This window comes from Canis lupus, chromosome 2, assembly GCF_048164855.1.
Source record: "Canis lupus baileyi chromosome 2, mCanLup2.hap1, whole genome shotgun sequence".
Classification (NCBI taxonomy): Eukaryota; Metazoa; Chordata; class Mammalia; order Carnivora; family Canidae; genus Canis; species Canis lupus.
The window spans coordinates 18,481,717-18,494,376 of NC_132839.1; the positions used below are offsets into that span (position 1 = coordinate 18,481,717).

The 12,660-nt window shown below is 35.9% G+C and overlaps 1 long non-coding RNA gene across 13 annotated transcripts in view; it reads right to left on the reverse strand.

Moving 5' to 3' along the window:
• LOC140613213 (uncharacterized) overlaps positions 1-12,660 on the reverse strand; it is a 541,366-nt gene that overhangs the window by 224,916 nt on the left and 303,790 nt on the right. For 11 of the 13 annotated variants that reach the window (XR_012014428.1, XR_012014406.1, XR_012014394.1 and 8 more), the window contains one exon: positions 11,627-11,773. The exons of 1 other annotated variant lie outside the window; for it this stretch is intronic. This is a non-coding gene — a long non-coding RNA (uncharacterized lncRNA). Of the gene's footprint in view, positions 1-10,095; positions 10,386-11,626; positions 11,774-12,660 lie in introns of those variants that run through there. One more of the 13 variants, XR_012014413.1, reaches the window with a different exon arrangement.

Sequence of the window (12,660 nt, forward strand, 5' to 3'; positions counted from 1 at the left end):
TTTTGGTTGTTAACTGCTTTGTTGGCACTAAAGTCAAAGAAGCTAATGCCAAATGCCAAATTCTCCATTTTACAGCAGCTCGCGCAGATTGCCATTTTTCCTATTTGAATGTAATTTTTATACTGAGAGGGATACGCCGTTAAAAATACGAACTGATTCTTATTAGAAGCTTTTAATAAATTATGTGAGGGAGCGCGCCCTCTCGGCGCCCTGAGGCGACTCCCACAGCGCACGGCCCAGGGCGCCAGCCGGCCCCGCGCATGCGCGCTCTGTCGCAGTCACTCTGTGGAGCACAATTTGTGGGTCTCTGTGAAATGCAGCTATTGGTGGTTCTGCCTGTACTCAAATGAAGTGATATTGAATTTCTATTATGCATGTGCCTTGGAAACCTCACAGCTCTCCATAAAGATTTTATTCACACAGCAGATTTGTTGTGACTTAGATAGTTTCAGACAATTTTAGATTTGAATGGACATGGCAGGATCTGACAGTATAAAAGAAATATCAGGAGAAAGAAACATGTAGAACCAAATGATATATTAAGCAACCTACAGAACAAAGCAAAGAGAATGCCTGTGATTGTAGTAAACAAAACCAGAAAGTACATCTTTGAAGGTCCTCTCGTGGGGGCTCAGCTTTTTATATTGCAGCTATGAGTTGGTTGATAGAACTTGTCAACTCCTTTCATCCTACAAATTAAGTTTTGATAAAGCCTTGTTCCTTATATAACCTTCATGGTTTTGAAATAAATTGCTCATAATAAGACACATTCTAGTTTTCATAGATTTCTCCCAAAGATCTAGGTTGCAAATACAAATGGAAAATAAGCACCATTGCAAACAAATATTTATTCCTCAACTAGAATTTAGATTTAATTGGAAAAAGAAGAGTACTTTTTTGGCGAAAATATAAAATATGGAATTCAAATAACAGCAAAACAGGGGAGAGATTGTTAATATACTTAGGTCAAAAAGAATGATGCTAATATGAAGTTTCTTCATTATTGAGAGTAGTACTGTGCATGATGCATAATTTAGGGACTGCAGAAATAACGCCGAATGATGCAAACAATACCCATTATTTCATGGAGTTTATTTACTAATGAGGAAACTGTTAATAAAGAAGTACACAAATTAAAGAAAGAGTAATCCTAGCTAGTAGCAAATGCTATGAAGAATGTAAAACAGGCTAGTAGAACAGAATCTATCTGGAACAGTTGGCAGGGTGTAAGGAGGCAGCTACTTTATCTTTGGTGACTAGGGAAGGCCTCATAAAAGAGGTGATATGAGTTGAGACATGAATGACAAGAAGAAGGTAGCCATATGAAAGCCTGCAGGCAGAGTATTCTAGATTGACATACAGCAAATGCAAAATCCCTTCTTAGGTTAATGTTCCTATCAGATGGTATTTCTTCAGATTCCACATATTTACATTACTCTAAAAATAATTCACTTCTGGACAGTATGGAAATTCCTCAAGAAATTAAAAATAGAACTACCATATGATCCCTCAATCCTACTTCTGGGTATATATCCAAAGGAAAGGAAATGATTATCACAAAGAGATGTCTGTACTCCCATGTTCCCTGTAACATTATTCACAATAGCCAAGATATGGAAACAACCTAAGCCATCCATCAACAGATGAATGGATAAAGAAAATGTGAGATAGGTAGATAGATGATAGATAGATAGATAGATAGATGATAGATAGATAGATAGATAGATAGATCTCCATACAAACACATATCCACAATGTGATGCAAAATGTGATATATATATGCATGTAATAGACCTCACACATACACAACGGAATATTATTCAGCCTTACAAAAGAGGGAAATACTGCCATTTGTGGCAACATGGGTGAACTTGGGCAAATAAGCCAGACAAAGACAAATACTCCATAGGGTATACTTACATAGAGAACTTTAACAAGCAAATAGATAAATAAATAAAGTTGAACTCACAGAAACAGAGAGAATATTGGATGTCAGGGCCTAGGGGATGGAAGAAATGGGGAAATGTTGATAAAAGTGTAGAAACATTTAGTTAAAACATGAGTGAAGTCTGAGGATCTAATGTATAACATAGAGACTATAGTTTATAAAATAAATTGCTACAAGACTAGAACTTAGCATTCTCACCAAAAGAAGAAAAAAGGTAACTATATGAGATTATTGATGTATTTGGTAGGTTACAGGAATCTTTTCCCAATGTTTACATATATTAAGTCATTATGCTGTATGGTGTATCCTTGAAATATAATTTGTCAATTATACTTCAGTAAATTTGGAAAAATGATAAATGTACATATGAACACACACACACACACACACACACACACAATTCACTTTGTAAGAAAAGTTGGATAAGGATCATGGGACAGAGAGGAGAGGATGTTAGTTCACAACCTTGTCCAGAGCTTCCCTGGTGTAATCTGAACCTGGCTTCTGTACTCACAGGGTGGGAAAGACTGAAGAAAGACGCAGGCCACTCCAGACTTGTGGGGGGCAGTTTTAATAGCAGCAGAGGGAACTTCCAAACAAGGCCTGTCTTGGGTGGCAGCAAGACAAACAGATACCCACACTCACCTGCCAAATCTTAAAAGTTTATAAAGCCCTAAACTGGGCTCATACATACAGCATACGTGTTCTCAACACCACATCACTATCTCAGAGATGTCCTTGGAGCCCCTCTGAGCAGTAAAGGCAAGCAGAACCCACATTCCCAGGAGAGGGAGAGTGAGGAGCCTTGGAGTGCCCACGTCCCACTCCTGAATCAATCAGTTGTCTTACTTTTCGACAAAGTTTCCCAACAAAGTAGGAGAAAGAAAAATACCTAGTAGGCTACATTAGACAAAAGACATATTTGTTACCATATACATTAAGAACTGGATATACCTATGTACAAATCAAGATAAGTAGCACATTTAATCATGTACTTTCAGAAATTTTAGTTCTGCCTCCAAATCAGTTAACAAGTTTTTTACATAGGCATTCCCTATTTTTACAAATGATGTTTCATGCATTTGATTTCTATGAGCATCTGTTTTATTTGAATTATTTAATATGACTTCAACAGCACTTTAATGGTTCTACAGATATATCCCAAAACCACAGTCTCAGAATTCTCCTCCCTCTACTCCTCTCTAGCCTAGCTTCCTAAAGTTCCCTTGACACGCAGGGACTTTCATGCTCCAAGGGAGAACTATTTTATGTATTATTCCATATTAAGATGCTAGCAATTTATTTATCTATGTGGAAAAAAATGAGAGGAAAGGTAATGATCAATACAAAGTAACATGCCTACACATGGTATTTCATTCATCTCATAACCCTGATGAAATTATATCGAAGTGAAATATTATTGTATTACCCTTTCATTAATCCCTCTAGTCTGCCTCCATTTAACCTGGCTTGGAGTACAAACTTGGGGTAGGCTCTGTTCCAGAAACTTTCAGATCAGCATCATCATTCTATAGGACCTCTGGAAGGCTCAATTTGTAGATAAAGTCATATGTGAATTACATAGATCTACAATATGTACTTGAAGTCGCCTTTACAGTCAAGGCATCCTTATAACAGTTCGTAAGTTCTTTAAGGACAAGGACATCTATCCCAATCATATCTTACATTTCCTGCTAACATAGGATTTGGAATTATCAAAGAAAAATTGGGGATGCCTGGGTGGCTAAACATGGCTGGGTGGCTGAATCACATTCAACAGTGATTGAACATCTGCCTTCGGCTCAGGTCATGATCCCAGGGTCCCAGGATCAAGTCCTTCATCAGGTTCCCTGGAAAGAGCCTGTTTCTCCCTCTGCCTGTGTCTCTGCCTCTCTCTGTGTGTCTCTCATGAATAATAAAATATTAAAAAAAAGAAAAGAAAAATTGCACTGGGGGCGGGGAGGAAGATTTGAAAAAAAAAAAAAAAACATCACAATAGGAGAGAGAGAATGAACTCAATTCTGCTGACACAGAGGCAGGAGAGACTTTAAGCCCTGGACTAGTTAGTGGAAAAGTACTGGAAGATGTTATGGAGGATGGTGGTTAATGTGATTAGGCCATTGCATCTGTTAATTGGCAATTATCAAAGCTGGGTTCCTATCCTCCACAGAGACTGAAAGATAGGGATGCTATCTTGATGATTTTATGTCAAAGAGATGGCTACTAGGTCCTCAAGAAAAACATTCCTGGGTTGTAAAACTGATCAGAGACTAAGATAAGATTTAATATCAAGGGGGCAGAGAAAGGATTTACAGCTGAAAGTTTCCTAAAGTAAATGCTTTTAGGGAGAGGAGGCCAGGGACCTACAGTCTGGAAGAAACCTGTCTAGGTTTAGTCAAGCTGAGGGGAAATTTTAAGTCCTTCTCACTCAAAATGTAGTGTTTGTTCTATAAATATTTGCTAAACAAATGAACGAATGTACCTTCCAAATATTTTAGAAATCTTGTAGGTTTTGAAATCTTTCAACCACAACATACCTGAATACATACTTATAAAAGAAATGTCCCTTTAGATGATTAATTCCAGAAAATCTAAAACTGACATTTTATTTCTGCATATTATACTACTCCAACTTACAGTAGATACTGATGGTAACTAATAGTGTAAATACATACATGGTATCAGAAGCACAAACTTTTTGGGCTTCTGTTAAATTCTTGCATATATTTAGGTCTCTTATTTGTCTTACTTATTAATTTCTTTTTTTTTTTTGGTTGGGTGTTCGTTCAATTATGAGATGTTTTAGGACTAGGATGATTTCAATTCTCATTTGAAATGAATTCTTTTCAATGAAAGTTAATGGAGAGGAAGAAACTCACTTTATTAAAGTGATCACTCAAGCCAAGAGTATTTTATTTGCCCTTCTCCACTGAGAACTATGCCCAATTACTTAATTAAATCTGAAATTATCAAATAGAGTACACTCTCCAGGGTTCAGAGAGTCAAAAGAAAAGGAAATAATTTGTATTTTCTGCTCAAAATTGAAAGATGTTTATTATGGTATGTTAAGATCCCCTTATAATTGCAATTCATTTTTTCTTAGGATGAGAGTTAACCTGATGGCAGGACAAGGGAAAAGCCCTAACAGCAATTTCCAATCACCTTCCTACTCGATTTCCAAGGAACAGAACCCTGTATGCCAGGACCTTCAAGCTCTACCCTCCCAGTAGTGCATCTGAGAAGAAATTATGGTAATCTCAAAATCCTATTGAGGCTCAAAGACATTTCATCAAGTGAAAAAAAAAAATTGAGTAAAATGCAGAAGTGGTTTTTTTTTTCTATTTAGAAGAACTCAGATTTATGTGAATAGGTCTCATGTGGGGAGTCTTTTGAAGCCAGGGACTTCAAAGCAGATCATGGACTTCCAGTGGGTTAATCACTTAATGCAAGAGTGGGGAGATGGAATTACCACCATTCAGTCAAGCTAAACTTACCCTTTTTTTTCTTTTGAGAGACAGCAAGCAAATACCCATCTTTTAGTTCCCAACAGTACTCTAGTTGAACACGTGTGTGTGAGCCTGCTTTGTTTGCCAGCTATTTTACGTAAATCACAATGGAAAGAAGTTCCAAAAGGCTACTAGCGGCATTTGATGCACCACTTCATTCAGGGGACATCATCTTTCCCTTTGCTGCAAATCAAAGTTTTAAATGTTAGAACATGCCTATTCAATGCAGAACAAATTACTAAAAAGAGCAGCAAGATTATATAAAGTGAGGGCAGGAAAAGCTGGACTTTCTGACTACAAAAACAAGAAGTCGAGCCTCATATTTTGATTAAAGTGCTTAAAAGTTAGTAGAAATCATCCAGAATGTCTGGAAACTAGTAGGAGATAGAAAGAGTGGGTATTATTTCCACCAAACTTGCATTTTATGGTCACCAATGTTTGTGTGTATATATATATATATATATATAAAATCACATAGGATGATTAGAAATGAACATGTAGAAAATTAAGAAGCCTTAAAAACTAAGGCCACAAAGAACACATTCATGTTCTAGCCTGTGAGAAAAGAGATGATCTAGCATATGCCACCTTGTCATTTAAGGAAATGACCTAGAAACTGCAAATATATCTCTGCCTTTACCCCAGGAACCCAAATCCAATCCCACAGCCACTCCTACTGTGCTAGCTTGCTGGGGCTGCTATAAGCAAGCAGCACAGACTGGGTGCTGAAACAACAGGAATTTACCTCCTCACCAGTATGAGGGTAGAAATCTGAGATCAAGGTATCAGCAGCTCCGGTCTCTTTTCCAGGCTTGCAGACGGCTGCCTTCCTCATTGTTTTCACGTAGTCTTTCCTCTGTATATGTCTGGGTCATAGTCTCCTTTTTTTAGAAGGATGGCAAGCATATTCCTATTGGCTTGGGTCCACACTAATGGTTTCATTTAACCTTAATTACTCTCATAAAAACCCAGTCTCCAAATATAGCCACATTCTGAGTTACTGGGGTTTAGAACTCTGACGTGCAAATTTTGAAAGGATATGATTCAGCCCAATACTTGCTTCAAAGGAGATTGAGAAATGTAGTTTCTTTTTGGGTGGCTATTTAGCAAAGTAATACTTCAGTCCTACTACTAAAAGGAAAGAATGGAAATAGATATTAAGGAATTTATCAGCACCTGTGAATTATCCTAGAATCAATAGATACAAGGCCAAGTATATATGAGGTAAAAGCTCACAAGAAAAAGAATGAGAAGGATATATAATTGATAATGAAATTCAACAGCAGTTAAGCCCCAAGAAAGAAATTCTGTTTCAATACAAAGGCCTGGTCAAAATTAACTCAATTTTAGAAATAGTAAGGCCATTTCAAGTGGGGAGAAAATAATTTAAGATAAATATAATATCTGAATAGGATTTTTAAGCACTAGGAGAAACAGATTTCTTAAGATGTAGAATCAGTCTCCTTCGACCACCACAAAAAGTGGATATAACTGGGCAACCCATCAATAGAATTTTACCAATACTATCATTCTCCTTTTTTATGTTTAAATGTTACATCCTGCACATAGAAGATTTTCTCTTAATCTAAAAATAAAGAAAATAAAAAGGCTTTTCTAAATGAAACTAAAGCCCTATAATTTATGTGAACTTGCTATATGAGCAAACTATAGGGATTTGCTCTTCACAAAAATTATTGGATGTACACAAGAGGATGGAAGATGATAAATATGACTACTGAATTATTAAGCAGAATAATTTCTGGCTAAATTTTTGTGTTTTCTTTTTGTTTCTTAATAAGTGCTCAAACATGTTAATGGCTTTTTTAAAAAAATTCCTCTACAAGGATAAGTCTCAAGTATAATTCAGAAACCTACATATAACCTTCATTTCTTGTTCTCAATTCCCATGGCAGTTCTATACTGTGAAACCATAAACATGTGAGCACAGTTACAAATTGTTAATTTATGAAATTTATTTGAGTAGATATTTGCCAGTTTCTTTCTGCGGTGACTCATGTTTGGGTACATGCCAAGAGCACCCCTTGCCTTTTACTTTATACATACAAGAAGAAAATGGGAGCATAAGGCACTTTTACTAAGAAATATTGTGATTAAAAAATAGTTATACAGCAAAAAACAGTTGCAAACACATAGTATCATTCATTGCTAATGAGTTAAAAGGATACCACAGTGCACATATAAATCACTATACAGTATCTTGCAGTTTATTTAAATTCATTGTGCCTCATTATAACTGAGCTATGCACCTTTAGGTCTGAGTTGATTAGGAATGCGATAGCTCAGAATAGCTTTTAATTCAGAGAAACATGGCCTGACCTTTACCATAATCCTGTGTGAAACACACTATAGTTTAGACATTAATAATGATGCTACCTCTTTTTCATACTGGTGAGATGCTACTTAAAATTTGGTATTATTAGTTAACAGGCTCAGGCCAATACATCAAAACCAAATTACCCTTCTGTGTATAACTACAGTACTTAATTCTGAGTTCTTCATCTCTCATAACTATTACTTCCTCTTTAAAAATGCTAAAAACCAAAATGTAATAGTGTCATGTCATAGCAATAAGTCACAGATACAAACTAAAGGCACTCCTCTTCACTCCCCATGGACTGCCACTGTATGCTGTTAAGGATTTGTGCTTCATGATATACGTTTTAACAGCTAAGGCATTGCTTGTCTTTGACCTTTGTCTCTCAATTTAAGAATGCCATTCCTTTAAATCACCTTCTGGTAAGTCAACTAGTACAAACAACAGAACTTTCTTACCATTCTCATTCAGATATAGTAATAAATGCAAATCAGAGTTGAATACCTATTGTCCTTTCTTAAAAAAATCATTTATAGTGTCTTTATCACTAAAAATACAGTAAATAATAAAATAATGTCTACAGAATTGAATTGATCTAATAGTTCACCATAGCTCATAATGGAAAATAACATTCCTCATGCCACTCATTTTTACCCCTTTCCATATTTGCTTCCCACTCCCCAGAGGCAACTTGTTTGGACTCTCTTACATGATTTCTCTAGTTTCAACTCCTATCCCTAAATAACATGCTTATATGACAAAATCTCAATGTTTCCATTTTAGGTATTATATTTTGACCCACTGTAATAAAGAATAAGATAAAGCCCTTTTAGAACATCATCCCCTCAAAACCTAGGATTTCCCTTCATTGTCCTGGGGATTTCCTTTTTCATTCTTGTGTTCAATCCCCTTTCACAGAATCTTTTTTTTTTTTTTTTAATTTAGGATTTTCCTTGTTTCTAAGAATCAGAAATTCAAAACAAAGTACCAAATGAAATAAGATTCTACTTAGCGCAGTCAAAAGAATGTTCAGGGGGAGGGCGGGTAGAATGACCCTCAGATCTCATCGTTTTGCTATGCTTGAATTTCCCAGGACACATGGTTAGGATAAAAAAATGGCTGATGAAGCTTTCATCATTATGGTTCTACAGAAAAGAAAGAGGAAGGACAAGCCCATTTCCCTTCAACACACTTCCTGTAAATTGTGCATACTACCTCTACTTAAATCCCATAAGCAGAACTTAATCACATGACCACAACTGGCTTAAAAAAAGAAAAAAAAAAAAACAGGAAGCTTAAGTCTTTATTTTAGCAGTTCTGTTCCTAAGAAAGAAGGCAGGATATTATTATGGGATGCTCAGCCATACCATGTCATCTTTCTACATTATTTGAATGAAGCATATATTGAAGGAGTTTTCTGAGGAAAGATAGGCTAGAGATATATTTTTTGAGGTCTTGCCCCTCTTAAAATGTCTTTATTTTTATACTTTCATACTAGACTGAAAGATTGGCTGGGATATAAAAACCAAACGATAAATTTTTTTATAGAATTTTGAGGGTGTTTCATTGTCTTTGAGCTTCCAGAGTTGATATTGAGAAGTTCAAGCCTGTTCTGATTCCTAATCCTTTGTCCGTGATCCTTTTGTATTCCACTCTGGGAGTTTTTAGCATGGTCTCTTTACTCTGGTATTCAAAAATGTTACAATAGCATGTGTTATCTGAGTTTCATTCATTAGTTGTGCTTGGCACTAAGAGGGGCTTTCAATCTGGAAATTAAAGTCCACTCATTCTGGGAAATGCTTTGCCTTATTTCTATGAAAATTTTATTACTTCTTTTTTCTCATTTCTCCTCTGAACATTGTACCTTGCATCAATCAAAATGAACTATGTTGTGTTGCAATAAAAAGCAAATCCAAACATCAGCGGTTTAGCACAGCAGAGGTTTATTTCTAACCAACACCACGGGTCCAACAGGAACGGGCCTGCTCAGGGCTCACCTCCACGTTGCCCCTGCAGAGGCCATGCTGACAGTCTCCACACCCTCCAGGATCTGAGGACGGCAGTAGGTGAATGGCAACATGGCAAGCCACACACCGACTGGTAAACAAATCCACCCAGAAGTAATTTGCATCATGTTTACCCACATTTAATCAGTCACAGAAAGTGCCATGTCCATGCCTAACTGTGAAAGCCAGAAGGTGTAATCCCACAATGTGTCTAAAGGAAAGACAAGTAGAATATTGACCAACAGCCCTTAGGACAATAACAAGTCTCCTACACAGATACTTTCATTTGCTTTTTATATTCTCTCTAATTTTTATTGCTGAATTCAGTTTATATGAAGTAAAAAGTATACACATTTATAGAATCAAGTATTATGTACTCTTCAGTGTCTGGATTCTTTCACTTAGCCATAAGTTGGTGAAAATCATCAGTAATGCTACATGTACTAAAATGGTTTTCTCTATTTCCGTGTTCTTTTTGATTCCAAGGACTATAGCACCCTTTATTTATCCATTCCACCATTGTTAGACATTCAGGTTGTTTCTAGTTTTGGACTATTCAGAAAAGCTGCTGTGCACTTCACTGTAGCTGTCTTTTGGTGAAAAACATTGAAAATTGAACAGAAGTTATTAATCCTAATACATTTCAATTTTTTAAGTAGTTTAATAGTTAGTACTCTTTGTGTCCTAGTTAAGAAATTGTTGGCTATCCAAGTTATGAAGGTATTCTATGAAATTTTACCTCCAAACTCTTATATTTTACTGCTAACATCTAGATCCCTGATCCATCTCAAATTTGGTATATAGTGTACAATAGAGGTCAAGATTTTTTTCCATTTGGATAACTAACTAAGAGGAATCATTTATTAAGACCATTCTTTACAAGTGGATTTGTACTGATGCCCTTTTTTTTGCAAATCAAATAGCTATGTATGCTCCAATTTTCTATATCTTTGGCCTTTGTTTCCTTTCTAGGATGATTTCTTTAACCTTATATTCTAACCCTTATGTGCCTTTATTTTACATTTCTGATATCACATTTTACTTTCCAAAGGCCCTTTCCTGTTCTCTGATATCCCTTTTACATTGTAGAATGTTTTTAAATCAAGGATACATTATATTCTCTTATCTGTGGATCTTCTATTTGTGGGTATTGACTATACTTTTTCAACCTCCTGAATTGGCTTAGCCTCCTCTGAGTTCTTGCTTTAGTATCTGTCCCTTCATGTAAAAGATTTTCTCAAACAGCTGGTAGTCACTGGCTACCCCATTCAGTACACATAAAGCCGACTAGATCTCACTCTAGGTGAGAAGAGCTCACTACCTGAAGGGCCCCAGTGTATGGGATTGCTGAATAGACACAATATTTTACTAGCTTTTCTCTAGTTTCTGCTAGTTTCCACAGAGAAATCTTCTGCTAGGAAATGTAAACCTGTGACTCAACTGTGATACCACCATGCTCAATAGTATGCTGCCCCTAAATCTAGAGACCCTCTGGTTAGTCCTCTCAGAAGAAAAAACATCCAGACCTCCCCTGGAATTGAGCAGGAAGTGTTCTGTCAGTTGTTTGGAGTGGAGACAGAACGGATCACCTAATTGCTTTGTATTACCAACTTCCAACATTCTTTGTTTCTACCCCCTCACCACTATAGCCCATATTCCAATATACCCATTATTGTCAATCCCTAGTTTCTGTGAGATAAATAGGATGATTTCTTGATTGATTTCCTCCACAAAATGTGAACTAAAATTTCAGATTTTTCTAGTTTGCTTAGTGAGTTGCCACTTGTCTATTTTACCTATATTTTAAAATATCATATTGATCTCCATTTACCTGCTATTTATTATCTGTCCTCCTCAGTTCCACCCATCCTCTTTTGCCTTACAGGTTGATGATTTTTTTGTGTTTGTCATCATTTTAGTGGTATTTGTCTGATTGGGATTCACTGTTGGACCTCTTTGGCACAAGATAAATTACATTCTGAAAGCAAAACAAAACAAATGAGTCATTTCTATTAAATTGAAAATGAAAAATAATTAATCTCTATGCCTAAACTTCAACAAACTTCTAGAGTTTGTGTTTTTCCTTTCACATTTAAAAAGCATCTATATAGGTTTTAAGAACACGGACTCCCAAATGTTCCCCCTGACTATATTTAAAATATGACTTTGTTTTTAGATAAAAGGTTATAAAATATTAATCAAATTGTATTGAAACACTCATCATTTTTCTCACCTTCCAACAGCACCTCTTTTTAAAGTTTTCTTGAATTTGACAGTGCCCTCTACAATTTCTTCTCAAAAAATAGATTGTGTGTTTTTATTGCTATTAGAATTACATAAGCCAGTCTAGCTGGCTAGGCAATTTTCTCCTCTCATTACTATTCCATGTTTTATCCCTCCTGGGAATGTGCCCCTGAATGCAAATTTGCCTCTACAAATAGACAAGAAAATGTCTTAAGACTGATGTCAAAGAATAGCTGACTTTTCTAACTAGCATCACTATTTCAAATTCATTTTTATTAAGATACAGATACCAAACGGTAAGCATAACACAAAGGATAGTAGATATGCTATTTATTAAGTCCTGCTTTTCAAATGAGGTAAGAGGAAGGAAGTAGAAGAATCTTGGATACTTACAAGAAACAATTACAAGAAAATTTTGTTGTTTCAGAAATGTACCCCCACACCTTTCTCTCCTCATCACCTTAGTATATAAACGAGAAATTAGCTCTAAAGAAATAAGTAACTTTGCCTTGATTATACAACCACTTGAACTAGAATAAAACTAATATTTCCTAGAATCCCAGCCCAGTGTATGAGTTTGTTTATTTCCATTTGTGAACTACAGAATTTAATATTTATCTT